Genomic DNA, 17,724 nt, shown 5'->3' with positions numbered 1-17,724 from the left:
AAGTCCTCTACTTTGGGATGGTTAGCCTTCCCTCATCTCATTTGTCACCTCTACAATTCAGCTGGAATTGACATAGAGGAAGACATCCTCATTGATGAGGACAAGCCCATCACTAAGAAAAGGATGGAGCAAACAAGAGAGCCCACTCATGGACAAGAGCATGAGGAAATTTTTCATCATGAAATCACTGAGATGCCTCAAGGGATGCATTTTTCTCCACAAAACTATTGAGAGTAAATCAACACATCCCTAGGAGAATTAAGTTCCAACATGGGACAACTAAGGGTGGAGCACCAAGAGCTTTCCATCCTCCTCCATGAAATTAGAGAAGACCAAAGAGTCATGAGGGAGGAGCAACAAAGACAAGGAAGAGATATAGAGGAGCTCAAAGACTCCATAAGATCTTCAAGAGGAAGAACAAGCCGCCATCACTAAGGTGGACCCGTTCTTTAATTTCCTTGTTCTTATTTTTCTGTTTTTCGAAAATTATGCTTTATGTTTTATTTATGTTTGTGTCTTATTACATGATCACTAGTGTCTAAGTGTCTATGCCTTAAAGCTATGAATGTCCTATGAATCCATCACCTTTCTTAAATAAAAAGTGTTTTTAATTGCAAAAAGAAAAAGAGGTACATGAATTTCGAATTTTAAAACAGATTAATTATTTTGATGTGGTGGCAATACTTTTTATTTTTCTGAATGAATGCTTGAACAGTGCATATTTTTAATTGTTGTTCATGAATGTTAAAATTTTTGGCTCTTGAAAGAATGATGAAAAAAGGAGAAATGCTATTGATAATCTAAAAAATCATAAAATTGATTCTTGAAGCAAGAAAAAGCAGTGAAAAGCTTGTAAAAAAAATATAAGCGAAAAAAAAAGAGAAAAAAGAGAAAGAAAAAGCAAGCAGAAAAAGCCAATAGCCCTTTAAACCAAAAGGCAAGGGTAAAATAAAAAGGATCCAAGGCTTTGAGCATCAGTGGATAGGAGGGCCCACAGGAATAAAATCCTGGCTTAAGCGGCTAAATCAAGCTGTCCCTAACCATGTGCTTGTGACGTGAAGGTGTCAAGTGAAAAGCTTGAGACTGAGCGGTTAAAGTCGTGGTCCAAAACAATATGAGTGTGCTTAAGAGCTCTGGACACCTCTAATTGGGGACTCTAGCAAAGCTGAGTCACAATCTGAAAAGGTTCACCCAGTTATGTGTCTGTGGTATTTATGTATCCGGTGGTAATACTGGAAAACAAAGTGCTTAGGGTCACGGCCAAGACTCATAAAGTAAATTTATTCAAGAATCAACATACTGAACTAGGAGAATCAATAACACTATCTAAATTCTGAGTTCCTATAGATGCCAATCATTCTAAACTTCAAAGGATAAAGTGAGATGCCAAAACTGTTCAGAAACAAAAAGCTAATAACCCCACTCATCTAATTAAGACTGATCTTCATAGATGTTTTTGAAATTCATTGTATATTCTCTTCTTTTTATCCTATTAGATTTTCAGTTGCTTGGGGAAAAGCAATAATTTAAGTTTGGTGTTGTAATGAGCGGATAATTTATACGCTTTTTGGCACTATTTTTAGGTAGTTTTTAGTATGTTTTAGTTAGTTTTTATTATATTTTTATTAGTTTTTAAATAAAAATCACATTTCTGGACTTTACTATGAGTTTTTGTGTTTTTCTGTGATTTCAGGTATTTTCTGGCTGAAATTGAGGGACCTCAGCAAAAATTTGATTCAGAGGTTGAAAAAGGACTGCAGATGCTGATGGATTCTGACCTCCCTGCACTCGAAGTGGATTTTCTGGAGGTACAGAAGTCCTATTGGTGCGCTCTCAATTGCGTTGGAAAGTAGACATCCTGGGCTTTCCAGCAATATATAATAGTCCATACTTTGCCCGAGCTTTGATGGCCCAAACCGGCGTTCCATGTCAGCATAAAAATTCTGGCGTCAAAACACCAGAACTGGCATAAAAGCTGGAGTTAAACGCCCAAACTGGCACCCAAGCTGGCGTTTGACTCCAAGAAAAGTATCTACATGTGAAAGATTCAATGCTCAGACCAAGCACACACCAAGTGGGCCCGGAAGTGGATTTCTGCATCATTTACTTATTTCTGTAAACCCTAGGCTACTAGTTCTCTATAAATAGGAACTTTTGCTATTGTATTTTCATCTTGGAATCTTTCAATCAATCTTTTAATCATGCTTTGATGATTGAACCCTCTTTGGAGGCTGGCCATTCGGCCATGCTTGGACCTTCTTTTATTTATGTATTTTCAACTGTGGAGTTTCTACACACCATAGATTTAGGTGTGGAGCTCTGTTGTTCCTCATGAGTTAATGCAAAGTACTATTGTTTTTCTATTCAACTCAAGCCTATTTCTTCTCCAACATATTCATTCACACTTCAACATGATGAATGTGATGAACTAGTGACACTCATCACCATTCTCACCTATGAACGCGTGCCTGACAACCACTTCCGTTCTACATGCAAACAAGCTTGAATGTGTATCTCTTGGGTTTCTAATCAAAGATTAAAACCTTCGTGATATAGGCTAGAATTATTGGCGGCCATTCTTGAGATCCAGAAAGTCTAAACCTTGTCTGTGGTATTCCGAGTAGGATTTGGGAAGGGATGATTGTGACGAGCTTCAAACTCGTGAGTGTTGGGCATAGTGATAAACGCAAAAGGATCAATGGATCCTATTCCAACATGATCGAGAACCGACAGATGATTAGCCGTGCGGTGACAGCGCATTTGGACCATTTTCACTGAGAGGACGGGAGGTAGCCATTGACAACGGTGAAACCCAACATATAGCTTGCCATGGAAATGAGTATGAATGATTGGATGAAGACAATAGGAAAGCAGAAGTTCAAGAGGAACAAAGCATCTTCATACGCTTATCTGAAATTCTCACCAATGAATTACATAAGTATCTCTATCTTATTTTATATTTTATACATCTTTTTATTATCAATTCTTCATAACCATTTGAATCCGCCTGACTGAGATTTACAAGATGACCATAGCTTGCTTCAAGGCGACAATCTCCGTGGGATCAATCCTTACTCACGTAAGGTTTATTACTTGGACGACCCAGTGCACTTGCTAGTTAGTTGTGCGAAATTGTGAAAAAGAGTTGAGATTACAATTGTGCATACCAAGTTATTGGCGCCATTGATGATCACAATTTTGTGCACCACCCATACATCAAAGATTTCACAGAACAACATCGGTTGTTGAGGCATTTCATCCTTTTGGGATGCATTTCCTGACTTCTGACATTGGTGACACGACACACAGAATTGGTTAGCATCTTTGAATAAGGTTGGCCACTAGAATCCACAATCTAAAACCTTTTTAGCCGTCCGTTGTGGGCCAAAGTGGCCGCCACACTCGGATGAATGGCATGCTTCAAGAATGGGTTGGATTTTGGATTTCGGGACACATCTTCGAATTACTTGGTCTACTCCCCTCTTCCACAAGTAAGGGTCATCCCAAATATAATATTTAGAATCACTCCTCAACTTATCCCTTTGATGTTTAAAAAAGTTGGGAGGGAAGATCTTAGCAACCAAGTAGTTCGCTATTGGTGCAAACCAAGGAAAACTATCCGAAATAGCATGCAAACTATCCAAAGGAAATGAGTCATCAATTGGAAATGGGTTATATTTAAGATTTTCAAGGCGGCTTAAATGATCCGCAACCAGATTTTGAGACCCACTTCGATCCCTAATCTCAATGTCGAATTCTTGCAAGAGCAAGATCCAACGTATGAACCTAGGTTTCGACTCATTCGTTGTCAACAAATACTTTAAAGCTACATGATCCATATATACCACTATTTTGGATCCTAGCAAATAAGATCTGAGTTTATCTAATGCATGGACAATAGCTAGGAGCTCCTTCTCTATAGTGGTATAGTTGGATTGTGCCGCATCCAATGTTTTTGAAGAATAAGCAATGATATAATGGAGCTTACCATCGCGCTGTGCAAGCGCGGCACCCACGGCATGATTTGACGCATCGCACATTATCTCGAATGGCTGCGTCCAGTTAGGGCCCCTCACAATTGGTGCTATGGTAAGAGCTCTCTTTAACTCCTCAAATGCATTCGCACAAGCACTATCAAACTCAAAGTCCACGTCCTTTTGGAGTAGGCACGACAATGGCAATGCAATCTTGCTAAAATCCTCGATAAAGTGCCTATAGAATCCTGCATACCCCAAAAAGGAACGGACCTCCCTCACAGATGAAGGGTGAGGTAAATTGGTAATAACATCAACCTTGGCCGGGTCCACAGAAATGCCCTTGTCAGAAACTATGTGCCCTAACACTATACCTTGTCTCACCATGAAATGACATTTTTCGAAATTGAGAACAAGGTTAGTGCTGACACATCTTTCCAAGACCTTGGCCAAGTTCTCCAAGCAACTATCAAAAGAGGTACCATATATGCTAAAATCATCCCTAAAGACTTCCAAAGAAGTTTCCATAAGATCAGAAAAGACACTAGTCATGCAACGCTGAAAAGTGGCGGGTGCATTGCATAGCCCAAATGGCATTCTTTTATAGGCAAAGGTGCCAAAGGGACAAGTAATGGTGGTCTTTTCCTGATCCTCAGGAGTAATATGTATCTGGAAGTAGCCAGTGAATCCATCAAGAAAGCAATAATGAGATTTACCTGCTAGTCGGTCCAACATCTGGTCAATGAAGGGCAAAGGGTAGTGATTCTTCCTTGTTGCGACATTCAACCTTCTATAATCGATGCACATCCACCATGCATTTTACACTCTTGTGGTGACCACTTCACCATTATCCTTCTTAACCGCAGTGATTCCTAATTTCTTTGGGACGACTTGGACTGGGCTCACCCATTCACTGTCAGAAATCGGATATATGATTCCCGCATCAAGTAGCCTTGTGACTTCTCTTTTCACCACATCTAGGATAGTCGGGTTGAGCCTTCTTTGGGATTGTTTCACCGGCCGAGCTCCCTCTTGAAGAAAAATACGATGCATACACATGCGGGGGTCAATCCCCACAATGTCGGCCAAGCTCCAACCGATTGCTTTCTTGTGCTTCTTTAGGACATCTAGGAGCTTCTCTTCTTCTTGGCTAGAAAGCTCACTAGCAATAATGACTGAAAACCTTTGGTTGTCCTATAGGAAAGCATACTTCAAATGAGATGGAAGAGGCTTCAATTCACCTTTTGCCTCAAGTTGAGGTTCCTTTTCATCAAGCTCCTGGAGCTCATTCTCAACAACTTTCTCCTGTTTACCCTCTTGGTCACCCATCTCTTCAACAATAGGGTAGCATAACTTGTTGTCATCCTCTCTTCATACTTCCACTACCACCTCATCGATTACATCACATCAGAAAACGGAATGCTCTTCGGGAAGGTATTTCATGGCTTCATCCAAGTTAAACTTGATTGTCTTGTCTCTGACCTCAAAGGAGTATGTGCCGATGAAGGCATCCAATTTGAATTTAGAGGTCTTCAAGAAGGGTCTAACAAGTAGAACGGAGGAAGAACTTCTATTCTCTGTTGGAGGCATCTCAATGATGTAGAAGTCAACCGGAAATACCAAGTCCTTGATTGCCACAAGTACATCTTCCGCTATTTCCATTACAGTGATCACACTCTTGTCGGCTAAGGCAAACTTGGCGGCCGACCTTTTTAACAGAGATAGTTTCAACCTTGCAAATATGGAGAGTGGCATGATGCTCACGCAAGCCCCTAGATCACACATACAGTCATGAAAGATACGTCCACCAATACGACAAGACACCAAACATGGTCTAGGGTCACTACACTTTTCCAGAATAGGCATCATCAATGAAGAAATGGAACTACCCAATGATAATGTTTCCAACTCACCAATCCTATCTTTGTGTGTGCACAAGTCCTTTAAAAATTTTGCATACTTCGAAATTTGTTGAATAGCATCAAGAAGTGGAATGGTTACCTCAACCTTCTTAAATACTTGAAGCATATTTAAATCAAATTCCGGAGTCTTCTTGGCCTTCTTTACCATGGAAGGGAATGGGATAGGGATAGATTCATCCACTATAGCCTTCCTCTTGGGTTTCTTAAGGCTCATTTCTTCTTCCTCATGCCCTGTGTCCACCTCCTCTTCTTCATGTGGAGCTTCAACAACTACTTCTTCCTCATGAATGTCTTCCATGACCCTAGGAGGTATCTCCTCCAATGTAGTACCTGAACATAGAGTGATGGCGTTGAGACCATTCTTTGGATTTGGAAGGGGTTGGGATGCAAGATTAGAAGAGCTTGAGGGTTGGTTGGAGTTGTTGGAGGAAGGTAGAGACAACCTTGAAAGTATCTCGGTGATGTTGGATAATTGAGCCGTTATGGTACCAAATTGAGCCTCATGTTTTTCTACCATACCCTTGAGTCTCTCTTGCTCTTGGGTGAGTGCACAGTTGGGGTCATCACCTTGAGTAGTGGATGAAGAAGATGATTAGTTGGATTGTTGCCTATGAATCTATGATGTGGTACTTGATATTTGGGGTAGTTGTTTTGGTTTTGAAGAGGTACTTGGTTGTGATGGTTTTGATTGGCTTGATGGTTGTTGTTGTTATGGTGGTATTGGGATGGAGATTGGTAGTTATTGTTGTGGTGAGAAGAAGAGTTGTTCCATCTTTAGTTTTGATTGCTCCCTTGTGCAGTGTCCCTCCACCCTTGATTGTAGTTATTGCCATGAGAGTAGTTGTTTTGTCCTTGAGGGGGGTAGGGTGGACGATGGTAATAGTTCACATTGGCTACGGCAAGGGTATACTCCTCTTGAATTTGTTGGCATTGATTGGTGTAATGTTTGGTGCTAGAGCACAAACCATAAATTCTAGGAGGACCTTTAAGTTGAGTAACTTGGGGTGTAGCTTGGATGGCTTGGATGGAATAGAATGCCTTTTGTTCTTTATGCATCTCCGTAAGGATAGTGGTCATATCCCCAAGCACCTTGGTTAAGCTTGCTTCAGAAGGGGATGCTTCTACTACACCCTTGAGGGGATTGCTCCTTACTCTTACATGTTGTGTAGCCTCGGCAACATCATTTATCAAGCTCCAAGCTTCTCCCGCCATCTTGTTTTTGGAAAGGGAACCACCATTAGTGGCGGTGAGCAATCTTCTATCTTTCGCACAAAGACCTCCGGTAAAGTAACTGATAAGCAAATGAGTGTCCAATCCATGGTGTGGACAAAATTTCAATAGCCTCTTGAACCTAGTCCAATACTCATATAAGCTCTCTTTATCCTTTTGCATTATACCCGAGATTTCCTTTAGGATGTAGACGGTTTTCTCTGGCGGAAAGAACTTCTCTAGAAACTCTCTTCTCAAGAAATCGCAATTGGTCACAATCTCATCCGGTTGCGAATAAAACCACGTTTTTGCTTGCCCCTCAAGAGAGAAGGGGAAAGCAAAAACCATAATAGCCACCTCATAGGCTCCATGCCCTCGAGCCGTTTTTGAACAAGCAACTTGAAAATCTCTTAGATGTCGGATGGGGTCTTGACCCAGAAGCCCATGATACTAGGGGAGTAGATTTATCAAGCTATTCTTCAACTCAAAGTTTGTGTCGAGTTTGGGATACCATGCTTGTAAGGGTTGAAGTATGATGTCCAGAGCCCCTTATTCATGCAAGGTGATTCGGCGTGGCTCTGCCATGTATGGTTCACCTGTGGGATGCAAAGATGTATTAGTGGTGTCAACAGAAGAATAGGAAGTAGCGGACTCCAAGTCACTCTCGGTACCATCTAGTGATTCGGTATGCTCCTCAAGAGAGGCCGAAGTACTAGCCGTATAGTCCAACCGCCGTCTAGCTTGCCGAGTGTATAACAAAGTTCTTTCAATCTCAAGGTCAAGCTCGGCTAAACTAGAGTTCGGTTGAGATCGAGTCATCAAACTTGGGAGTCATAGCACATGTATAATAGAAATCTAACTACAACTAAGTATTGAAAGTAAGTAAACTATCTACACTATTCACATATTCACATAACAAATGTTAAGGCATATGTTGCAACCATTCCCCGGCAACAGCGCCAAAAATTTGATAGTGGACTATTGTCGGTAAAAAATTTTACAAAATATTCATGTTGCAAGTATATCTCTCAACCGACAAATAATCCTCGAATCAAATTTTAAGGGTTTTGGTTGTCACAAAGTTCAACCCCAATAAAAGTAACCGAAGTATTCAAACCTTGGGTCGTCTTACAAGGAATGGGCAAACATGTGCATCAACATTGGTTAGAATTCTGGGGTTGGACGTCATGATCAAGGAATTAACTAATAGACTTAACAAGCAAGAATCTTAAAGTGCAAGAAACTAAATCAAGTAAGTAAAGCAAGGCATGATCAATTTCAAACTAATAAGAGAACATTCAATATGATTCTACTCTAAAACTAAACAAGTAACTATAACTAGGATTAAGCAATTGAGATTTTTGGGTTTCAAATATGAATAATAAAAGCAACTCTTGGCTAGGCATAGGAATTAAGATCAATATCCTTGTCTAATAACCAAATCTTGACAATTGAGAGGAACCAAGCCCATTAAGTTTACTTCTATACTTGAAGTATATCAAATGGCTTGATCAACATCAATCCATAAGCCCTAACCTAACTACTAATTGACTTAGTAGTAGGTTAGTGTCAATGGTTATCAACTTGACCGCTAAGGGTTCTCAAATCACCAAATCAATTAGACCCAATGACTCAAGTTTACCCAATTCCCTTAACCTAGGCCAAAAGTAAAGAAAACTACTCCATAATCAAGGGAAACATTTCATCAAACACATGGTAGGCATTAACAAAAGACATATTCAAATTGCAATTAAATTAAAAATTATAAGGACCCACTAACAATTATCCATAAAGAACAACTCAATTAACACTAATGATCATAGAAGACATCAATGTACTCATAGAATTCAAGATCCATAATATTCATAACATGAGTGGGAAATTGGAAGATAACAAGATAACATAACTCTACATAAGATCTAAGCAAAATTATACTAGAGAATTCAAATTAAGTAATCATAACTAGCAATTAACAAAACTCAATTCAGAAATTCAGCAATGGGAGATCAAAATCAAAATAGTTCTAGAGAGGAATAAGGATTTCTCTCTCTCTAGAAGAACAAGAACATAAAAACTAGCAAAAATTGTGCCAAGCACGATTTCTTTAATGAGGTCACGTGCTGCTTGTCACCCGTACGCGTCATGTATGTGTGCGTGTCGCCTAAATTTCATGATCCACGCGTATGTGATGACATGTCACCATGTCATGTTTTTCTATGCTTTTTCCTTTGTTTTCAATAGGTTTTATGCACTTTCTTAAGCCATAAGCAATCCAATTGGGTAGATTTTCATGTTTCTTTTGATTCAATCAACCATGGATGAATTAATGTACTTTCATGAGAATTTGTGCTATAATTGTCATATATTATGAAAGAAACACAATCTTATGATTTGAGGCATAGCTTTGATGTGTTTGGTTGATTGATGATAGGTGAAAAGAGTTTTGAAGAAGGTTGAAGGAAGAAGGAATGGCTAGGACCAAGAAAGAACAAAAAGTTTGAGCCAAAGTTTGCCTCAAACTTTAGCTCAAACTTTTGGGAGAAAAGCTTGAGCCAACGTTTGCCTCAAACTTTTTTGCAAACGTTGGCATCACAAAACCAACACCCTGGAGGAGAAAAGCTTGCGCCAATGTTTGCCTCAAACTTTTTGGCAAACGTTGGCGCCACACCAACACACCCAGGGGAGAAAAAGCTTGCGCCAACGTTTGCCTCAAGCTTTTTGGCAAACGTTGGCGCCACAAGGCATACAAGGGGTATACTTCCAACAAGAATAACTTGAGCTACAGAGATCCAAATGAGGTGATTCAAAAAGCAATGGAAAGTAGGAATCAAGAGCTTTCCAGGCATATATGGCACTGCATGGTGGACACTAAAATTGAGGGAGAAAACTGCCCCGAAATGTGCATAAACGAATATGGTGGCAACCTGCAGTGAGGCCAACTGACCTCTGCACCTTCGACGGAGTATAACTCGAGCTGTAGAGCTCCAAAGGATGTGCTTCTAAAGGCATTGGAAAGTAGACATTCAGGGCTTTCCAACAATGTATAATAGTATGGGGTGAACAATGCGTTTGAGGCTCCAGAACTGGCGTTTTCGACCACGTTTGAGGCAAACTTTACCTCAAACGCTGCACACCAAAGCCAGCGACCTTGTCCTCTTCAAAGGGGCATAACTTGAGTTGTAGATGTCCAATTGAGGTGATTCAAATTGGGTTAGAAATCTGACATTCAGAGCTTTCCAACCATATATAATAGTCTATAGTTGGCATGAAATTGTCAACGTTGACAAGAGGACAAAGTAGCACCCCACACATGCATACAAGGGGATCCACGTTTGGCTAAAAGTTTGACCTCAAACTTTAGCTCAAACGTGGATATCAGCAAAAGGGGTTGGCTGATATAAAAAGCTTGAGCAAAAGTTTGCCTCAAACTTTGACTCAAGCTTTTGTGCTTTATGTCCCGATTCACAATGGGTTTCTCTCCAACTCCAAGTACAATCAACAGAGGCCATCTTCAACACAAATCCAAAGCACGCAAGGCCATCTTTAAATATCCAGTTGCTTGATCTATTGCTCTCTTTAATTTCCCTACACCCACTCCCCTTTACATTTAATGAAATTTATTTTTCTTGCAATTTAAGATTCTTGCAATTTACATTTCTTGCTCTTTAAGTTACTTGCCAATTTACATTCTGCAACTTTAAATTCATTGTCATTTACTTTCTGTTGGCTACAATTTCACACAATTCACTTCAATGTTAGCTTGATCCATCAATCCCTGTGGGATCGACCTCACTCCCGTGAGTTTTATTACTTGATGCGACCCGGTACACTTGCCGGTTAGTTTTGGGTATTTTGGAAATTCATTTTTCCACAAAAATACACATCAAGTTTTTGGCGCCGTTGCCGGGGATTGATTTAAATCAACAATGATTAAGTGGGTGAGAAGTCTAGATCAAGCATTTTCTTTATTTTTGTTCTCTGTTCTAAGTTGAAACCAAGGTGTTTGAGTTATTGCCTCACTAAGAAATTCATCTCTGAGATATGAATTTCAATTTTCCTTGGTGTTGTGTTTTACAAAATTCACATGGAGTTCAACTCATCTTATGATCAAACACGTTTTATGGGATATTACCCACCATCACCAATCTCTAATGGTGGCTGGGAATATCACCAAGAGAATACACATTCTGAGCACTCCAATTCATGGAGATTTGCTTTAGAGACACAAGATGAACAAGAAAATCATATGGGATACCAACCACCACCACAAAATGATTCATATCATTATCCTCATGGTGGATGGAAGCATCACCAAAGAATGGAAGAGCATCCACCCTCACGTCCCAATTTCTCATTTGAAAGATCTTCATCACTTGATTATGCCTCAACACAAAGTTTCCCCCAAAATCCATACAAGTCATCCCATTAATCACACGACTCATTCCACATCCCTCAACATAACTTCACCACAATACATCCATGTCACCAAAATTATTCTCAACCTTCATCTCTTGAACCAACAGATGAAGATTACCTTCAAGCCATTGAAATACATAGAAAACTAGTGGAAAGATACACAAAATCCCCATCTTGGAAAGAAATCGTCTTCAAGAAGATGAATGGGCCCTCAGAACAAACAAGGGGAAACTTAGAACCATCAAACATTAAGGATGAAGACCAATTGATGGATATGAAGGAGAAAGTGGAAGAGCAAGATAAGGAGGCCACTGCATCAAGTGAACTTTCAATGAAGAATGAGGTGGTGGAGGTATTTGAACCTGAAACGGCACTTGAGATGACAAGAGCACATGGCAACTCACAACTCTCACAAACTTCCCTGGACCAAAATGCCTCAACACTTGAATCCATGATTGAAAGGTATGAAGAGGAGATGAAGAAAGCTTGGGAAGATCAACAAACCTCCTCCATGAAAGAGCTATTAAAGCAAATGTTGAGTGCAAAGGAAGGAGTGGAGAAGCAAGAAAGTGAGGAAGTCATTCCAGAAAATTTACACTCAAGTGAGGAAGAGTTCATGGAACCACCGATTCAAAAGGCTCTGGATGAATACAAAACTCCAATAATCACACAGCAACCAAGACTTGGATTCAAAGAAGTGAAGGCAACTAACAAGAGCACCAATCCTGTCCCTGATCCAGCAAGCAAGATCAATCAAGCCATTTGCAAAAGGAAGCTTGCTGAGGAAAGGCCAAGGCAAGGGACAGTAGCTGAAACTTCTCCTCCTTTGAAGTCATTTCTCTTAACAAATTGGAAGAAGAGGAAGAAAGTAAAGAACAGGTAGACAGTAGGTACATTTCTTCTCCTTGCTTTGTTTAAATTTCAATAAATTGGCATATGATCACATTCTAATTTTGGTGTTGCCTTGCAACAAATTGTTTTCAATCCCTTTTGGATGATTGCATCAATTCTACATGAAATGTCACGCTAAGATTCTAAGTTTGGTATGCCACTTAATTTTCTATGCAATGAATCCAGCAACATCACTTGTCTGCATAATCATATTGCCTTTTACAGTGTTATTTTTCTTCTTAGTTGGATAATTTTTGTTTTCTCTTTGTTTCATTTATTTACTTGTTTTTAATGCTTTCCTTCATTAACTGTTTTTGTTAATACATCACCAAGACATCCTTATTCATAACAGACTTTTTATTTGGTGATTGTATTTAACATATAACAGTTTCTTTTGTTTAGTTTTAGTTCAAATAAATTGACATATGGTTGCATTCTAAGTTTGGTGTTGCTATGCAACAAAATTTGGTTCCAATTCTTACAAGATACTTGCATTAATTCCAAGTGAAAGTGTCACACTAAGTTCGGTGTGCCACTTATCTTTTATGCAATGTATTGTGCACACCTTCTTATCTATGCAATCATAATGTCTCTGTCTCTTATGCCTTGATTATTATCTTTAGTTTTGCTTGCTTGAAACACATGTATCACTAACATTTCTTGTGTAAGACATTCATGATCCATCTTAGCCCCATAGCCACGGTTCTAATAATTGCTTGAGGATGAGCAAGTATTCTGAGTTTGGTATAGGAAGGAGGAGAATGGGAGGAAAATGACAACAATAGAGAAGATGAACTACAAGGTTGTAAAGTTCCTTTTCCTCTCATTTGTTTCAAGCACTATAAACTGCATGATTGTCTTTACCTTTTCTGTATGCATGTGTGTATGAAAAGGCATAGTTTGATTTCTAAATTGCAACATGGTGCTGTGCCATTATGATTACCAACTTGAGTTTTGTGAATTCAAAAGCAGTAAAGCATCATGATCATAAACAAACAAGGAATTAAAGAAGAGTTTAGCATGTGCATACAAGTATTGGAAAGCTAGTATGATTAATTGTTGCTCAATTGCATTGGATTTTATTTAATTGAAGTTTTCATCTAGTATATTTTGTGAAATCTTTTGAAAATCATGAAAACCTTGAAGAAGCAATTAAAGCAAGAAAAGAAAAAGGGAAAGAATGAGAAAGCTGAAGGCTCTGAGTACCAATGGCAATTTATTTGTTAAGTACTTGTGGTGTTTATGTATCAAGCCAAATGCTTGAAAACAAAACATTTAGAAGTCAAGGTTAGGCTCAAAGTGCAAAAGCACTCCCTCAAAGCTCAAGGCTCTGAGCATCAATGATTAGAGAGTCAAGAAAAGAAAAGAAAAAATGAGCTTAATGAAGTCCTCTAATCAAATGCTTGTGGTGCTTATGTATCAAGTGGTAATACTTGAAAATAAAGCATTTAGAAGTCGTAGCTTTGTTATCAACTCATGGGGCAAAGCACCCAAAAGGAGAAGCTAAATAAGAAAATCAAAATCTTGTTTCAAGGAAGAAATATAAGAGAAAGATTTCATAAATTGAGCTAGATGGAAGCATCAATCATTTACATTTCTTTTGTGATTGTAGCATGCTTAGAAAACTAGCTTACCATGAACATTGAGTTGCTATTCTTCTTGCCTTGGATTGTCAATCTTTATTGCATGATTCTTTTCTTGCTTGGGGACAAGCAAGGTTTAAGTTTGGTGTTGTGATGACATGTCACCATGTCATGTTTTTCTATGCTTTTTCCTTTGTTTTCAATAGGTTTTATGCACTTTCTTAAGCCATAAGCAAGCCAATTGGGTAGATTTCCATGTTTCCTTTGATTCAATCAACCATGGATGAATTAATGCACTTTCATGAGAATTTGTGCTATAATTGTCATATATTATGAAAGAAACACAATCTTATGATTTGAGGCATAGCTTTGATGTGTTTGGTTGATTGATGATAGGTGAAAAGAGTTTTGAAGAAGGTTGAAGGAAGAAGGAATGGCTAGGAGCAAGAAAGAACAAAAAGTTTGAGCCAAAGTTTGCCTCAAACTTTAGCTCAAACTTTTGGGAGAAAAGCTTGAGCCAACGTTTGCCTCAAACTTTTTTGCAAAGGTTAGCATCACAAAACCAACACCCTAGAGGAGAAAAGCTTGCGCCAACGTTTGCCTCAAACTTTTTGGCAAACGTTGGCACCACACCAACACACCCAGGGGAGAAAAAGCTTGCGCCAACGTTTGCCTCAAGCTTTTTGGCAAACGTTGGCGCCACAAGGCATACAAGGGGTATACTTCCAACAAGAATAACTTGAGCTACAGAGCTCCAAATGAGGTGATTCAAAAAGCAATCAAAAGTAGGAATCAAGAGCTTTCCAGGCATATATGGCACTGCATGGTGGACACTAAAATTGAGGGAGAAAACTGCCCTGAAATGTGCATAAACGAATATGGTGGCAACCTGCAGTGAGGCCAACTGACCTCTGCACCTTCGACGGAGTATAACTCGAGCTGTAAAGCTCCACATGAAGTGCTTCCAAAGGCATTGGAAATTAGACATTCAGGGCTTTCCAACAATGTATAATAATATGGGGTGAACAATGTGTTTGAGCCTCCAGAGCTGGCGTTTTCGACCACGTTTGAGGCAAACTTTACCTCAAACGCTGCACACCAAAGCCAGCGACCTTGTCCTCTTCAAAGGGGCATAACTTGAGTTGTAGATGTCCAATTGAGGTGATTCCAATTGGGTTAGAAAGCTGACATTCAGAGATTTCCAACCATATATAATAGTCTATAGTTGGCATGAAATTGGCAACGTTGACAAGAGGACAAAGTAGCACCCCACACATGCATACAAGGGGATCCACGTTTGGCTAAAAGTTTGACCTCAAACTTTAGCTCAAATGTGGATATCAGCAAAAGGGGGTGGCTGATATAAAAAGCTTGAGCAAAAGTTTGCCTCAAACTTTGACTCAAGCTTTTGTGCTTTATGTCCCGATTCACAATGGGTTTCTCTCCAACTCCAAGTGCAATCAACAGAGGCCATCTTCAACCCAAATCCAAAGCACGCAAGGCCCATTATCATCACTCAAAGGCACAAGAGATAGATAAAATAGGAATTTTATTTAATTGTAATTTATTTTTAATTTTATTTTCATTTTCATTTTTATTTTGTAAAGCCTATATAAGGCATCATTTTCATATTTGTTAGGGAGGCGAGCTCCACTAGGGAGTATTAGGATTAGAGAACTCTCTCTTTAATTTTCATCTTTGTTTTGAATCTTGGGTGGAGAATTGAAGGAATTCTGTTTCATTCTCCCTTTGAGATTTCTCTTTGTTTTGCCTTGCTGCATTATTTCAGTGAATTGCAATTTGAATCAAAGTTCTCCTACTGCTTTCATTTTCATTTCTTCTTCAATCTGCCTGCTGTTGAATCAAGGAAGGACTTGAGATCTAGACTTGTTTTCTAGTCTCTTGGATCCCCTGAGGTCTTCACTTGTCTTTCTAGATTTCACAATTGATTTGAGTTTCCTCGCTGATTTACTTTCTGCTACAATTCCCTTCTCTGCAATTTTTACTTCCTGTTGCATTGCTTCCAATTTACATTTCCTGCACATTTACATTTTCTGCAATTTAAATATCCAGTTGCTTGATCTATTGCTCTCTTTAATTTCCCTGCACCCACTCCCCTTTACATTTAATGAAATTTATTTTTCTTGCAATTTAAGATTCTTGCAATTTACATTTCTTGCTCTTTAAGTTACTTGCCAATTTACATTCTGCAACTTTAAATTCATTGTCATTTACTTTCTGTTGGCTACAATTTCACACAATTCACTTCAATGTTAGCTTGACTAAACTAATCACCCACTAAAGTTGCTTGATCCATCAATCCCTGTGGGATCGACCTCACTCCCGTGAGTTTTATTACTTGATGCGACCCGGTACACTTGCCGGTTAGTTTTGGGTGTTTTGGAAATTCATTTTTCCACAAAAATACACATCAGTACACGCCAAGCACGCGTGAACGTCGATGGAGATTTTGCCAATCTATGCGGATATGCCACTTTTCGCGTGCCATACCCAGCTTCCTGCACCCACGCGTGCGCGTGAGGTGCACATGCACGTCGCAGCTTATTTCCCAAAGTCCAATTCTTCATGTTCCTTCTTCTTGTGCATGCTTTCTTCCTCTCTTCTAAGCCTTTCTTGACCTACAAACTCTGAAATCACTCAACAAACATATCACGGCATCGAATGGTAAAAAAAGAGGATCAAAATATGACATTTTTAAGACAAAAGAGGCATGTTTTCCATCATGGAGCAATATTAGGAAGAGAACACAAAATCATGTAATTTCTGTGAATAAGTGTGGAATATATTGACAAAACCCCCCAAATTCTACACAATATAAACCACAAAATTGGGGTTTATCAAGGAGCTCTGCTAAGTTTTATGGATTAATAAAGTACTACTTTTCTATCTCAATACGTGTTTGATTCTCTATTCTAAGATGTATACTCGTTCTTCATCTTTATGAATGTGCTGAACCGGCACAAGGTTATCTCATTCTACATGGGTTCAGAGTGAGTCTTTCATCGGACAATAATGAACCACTAGATTGAATATACTCTCTTAGACGGCTAATCCACAACTTCTCGAGACACTAGTTCAGCCAAGGTACGGGGAGATTAGAGTCTTTGTGGTATAGACTAGAACCAACGGCGCAACATTCTCTGATCCGGAGGATTTGACCTTGTCTGTGAAATTTTGAGTAGGATCACTAAGGAGAATGGACTGCAGGAGCTTCACCTTCAATCAGACTGGATCCGCACTAACCTTGGTGTTCAGATCTAGAGGAGCATTGGCGACCTCTCATGAAAGGCATTAATCACATACAGCCTACCATAGAAGAAATCATTCACAGTTGGAATAGATAGTAAGACTGGAGAAATCCATAAGAACAAAGCATCTCCAAGCCTTAACCATCTTCTTATCATTGCTTTTACCATCAATTGAGTAACGTTTTATTTATTTTCTTTTTATGCTCTCTAAACAATCAAACAACTTTCTATCCACCTGACCAAGATCTACAAGATAACCATAGCTTGCTTCAAATCACAATCCTTGTGGATCGACCCTGACTCACTCAGGTATTACTTGGACGACCCAGTGCACTTGCTGGTTCAGTTGTACGAAGTTTAATTCCGCGCACCATATGTTAAAATGCAGTAATCCAGCCCCTGAACCCACTGTTGCACTTATGATGATGGCGCGCACATCATCCTACGTACCTAAAGAGTT

General features: G+C 39.3%; 1 non-coding gene across 1 annotated transcript; it reads left to right on the top strand.

Moving 5' to 3' along the window:
- The first annotated feature begins 7,208 nt into the window (after positions 1-7,208).
- LOC112768182 (small nucleolar RNA R71) lies at positions 7,209-7,312 on the top strand. The gene has a single exon (XR_003185620.1). It is a non-coding gene; the product is annotated as a small nucleolar RNA R71 (small nucleolar RNA).
- The last annotated feature ends 10,412 nt before the right edge of the window (positions 7,313-17,724 follow it).

The sequence above is a fragment of the Arachis hypogaea genome, chromosome 17 (genome assembly GCF_003086295.3).
Source record: "Arachis hypogaea cultivar Tifrunner chromosome 17, arahy.Tifrunner.gnm2.J5K5, whole genome shotgun sequence".
Classification (NCBI taxonomy): Eukaryota; Viridiplantae; Streptophyta; class Magnoliopsida; order Fabales; family Fabaceae; genus Arachis; species Arachis hypogaea.
The sequence above is the reverse complement of the archived record's forward strand: the minus strand, read 5'-3'. Positions and strand labels throughout refer to the sequence as shown.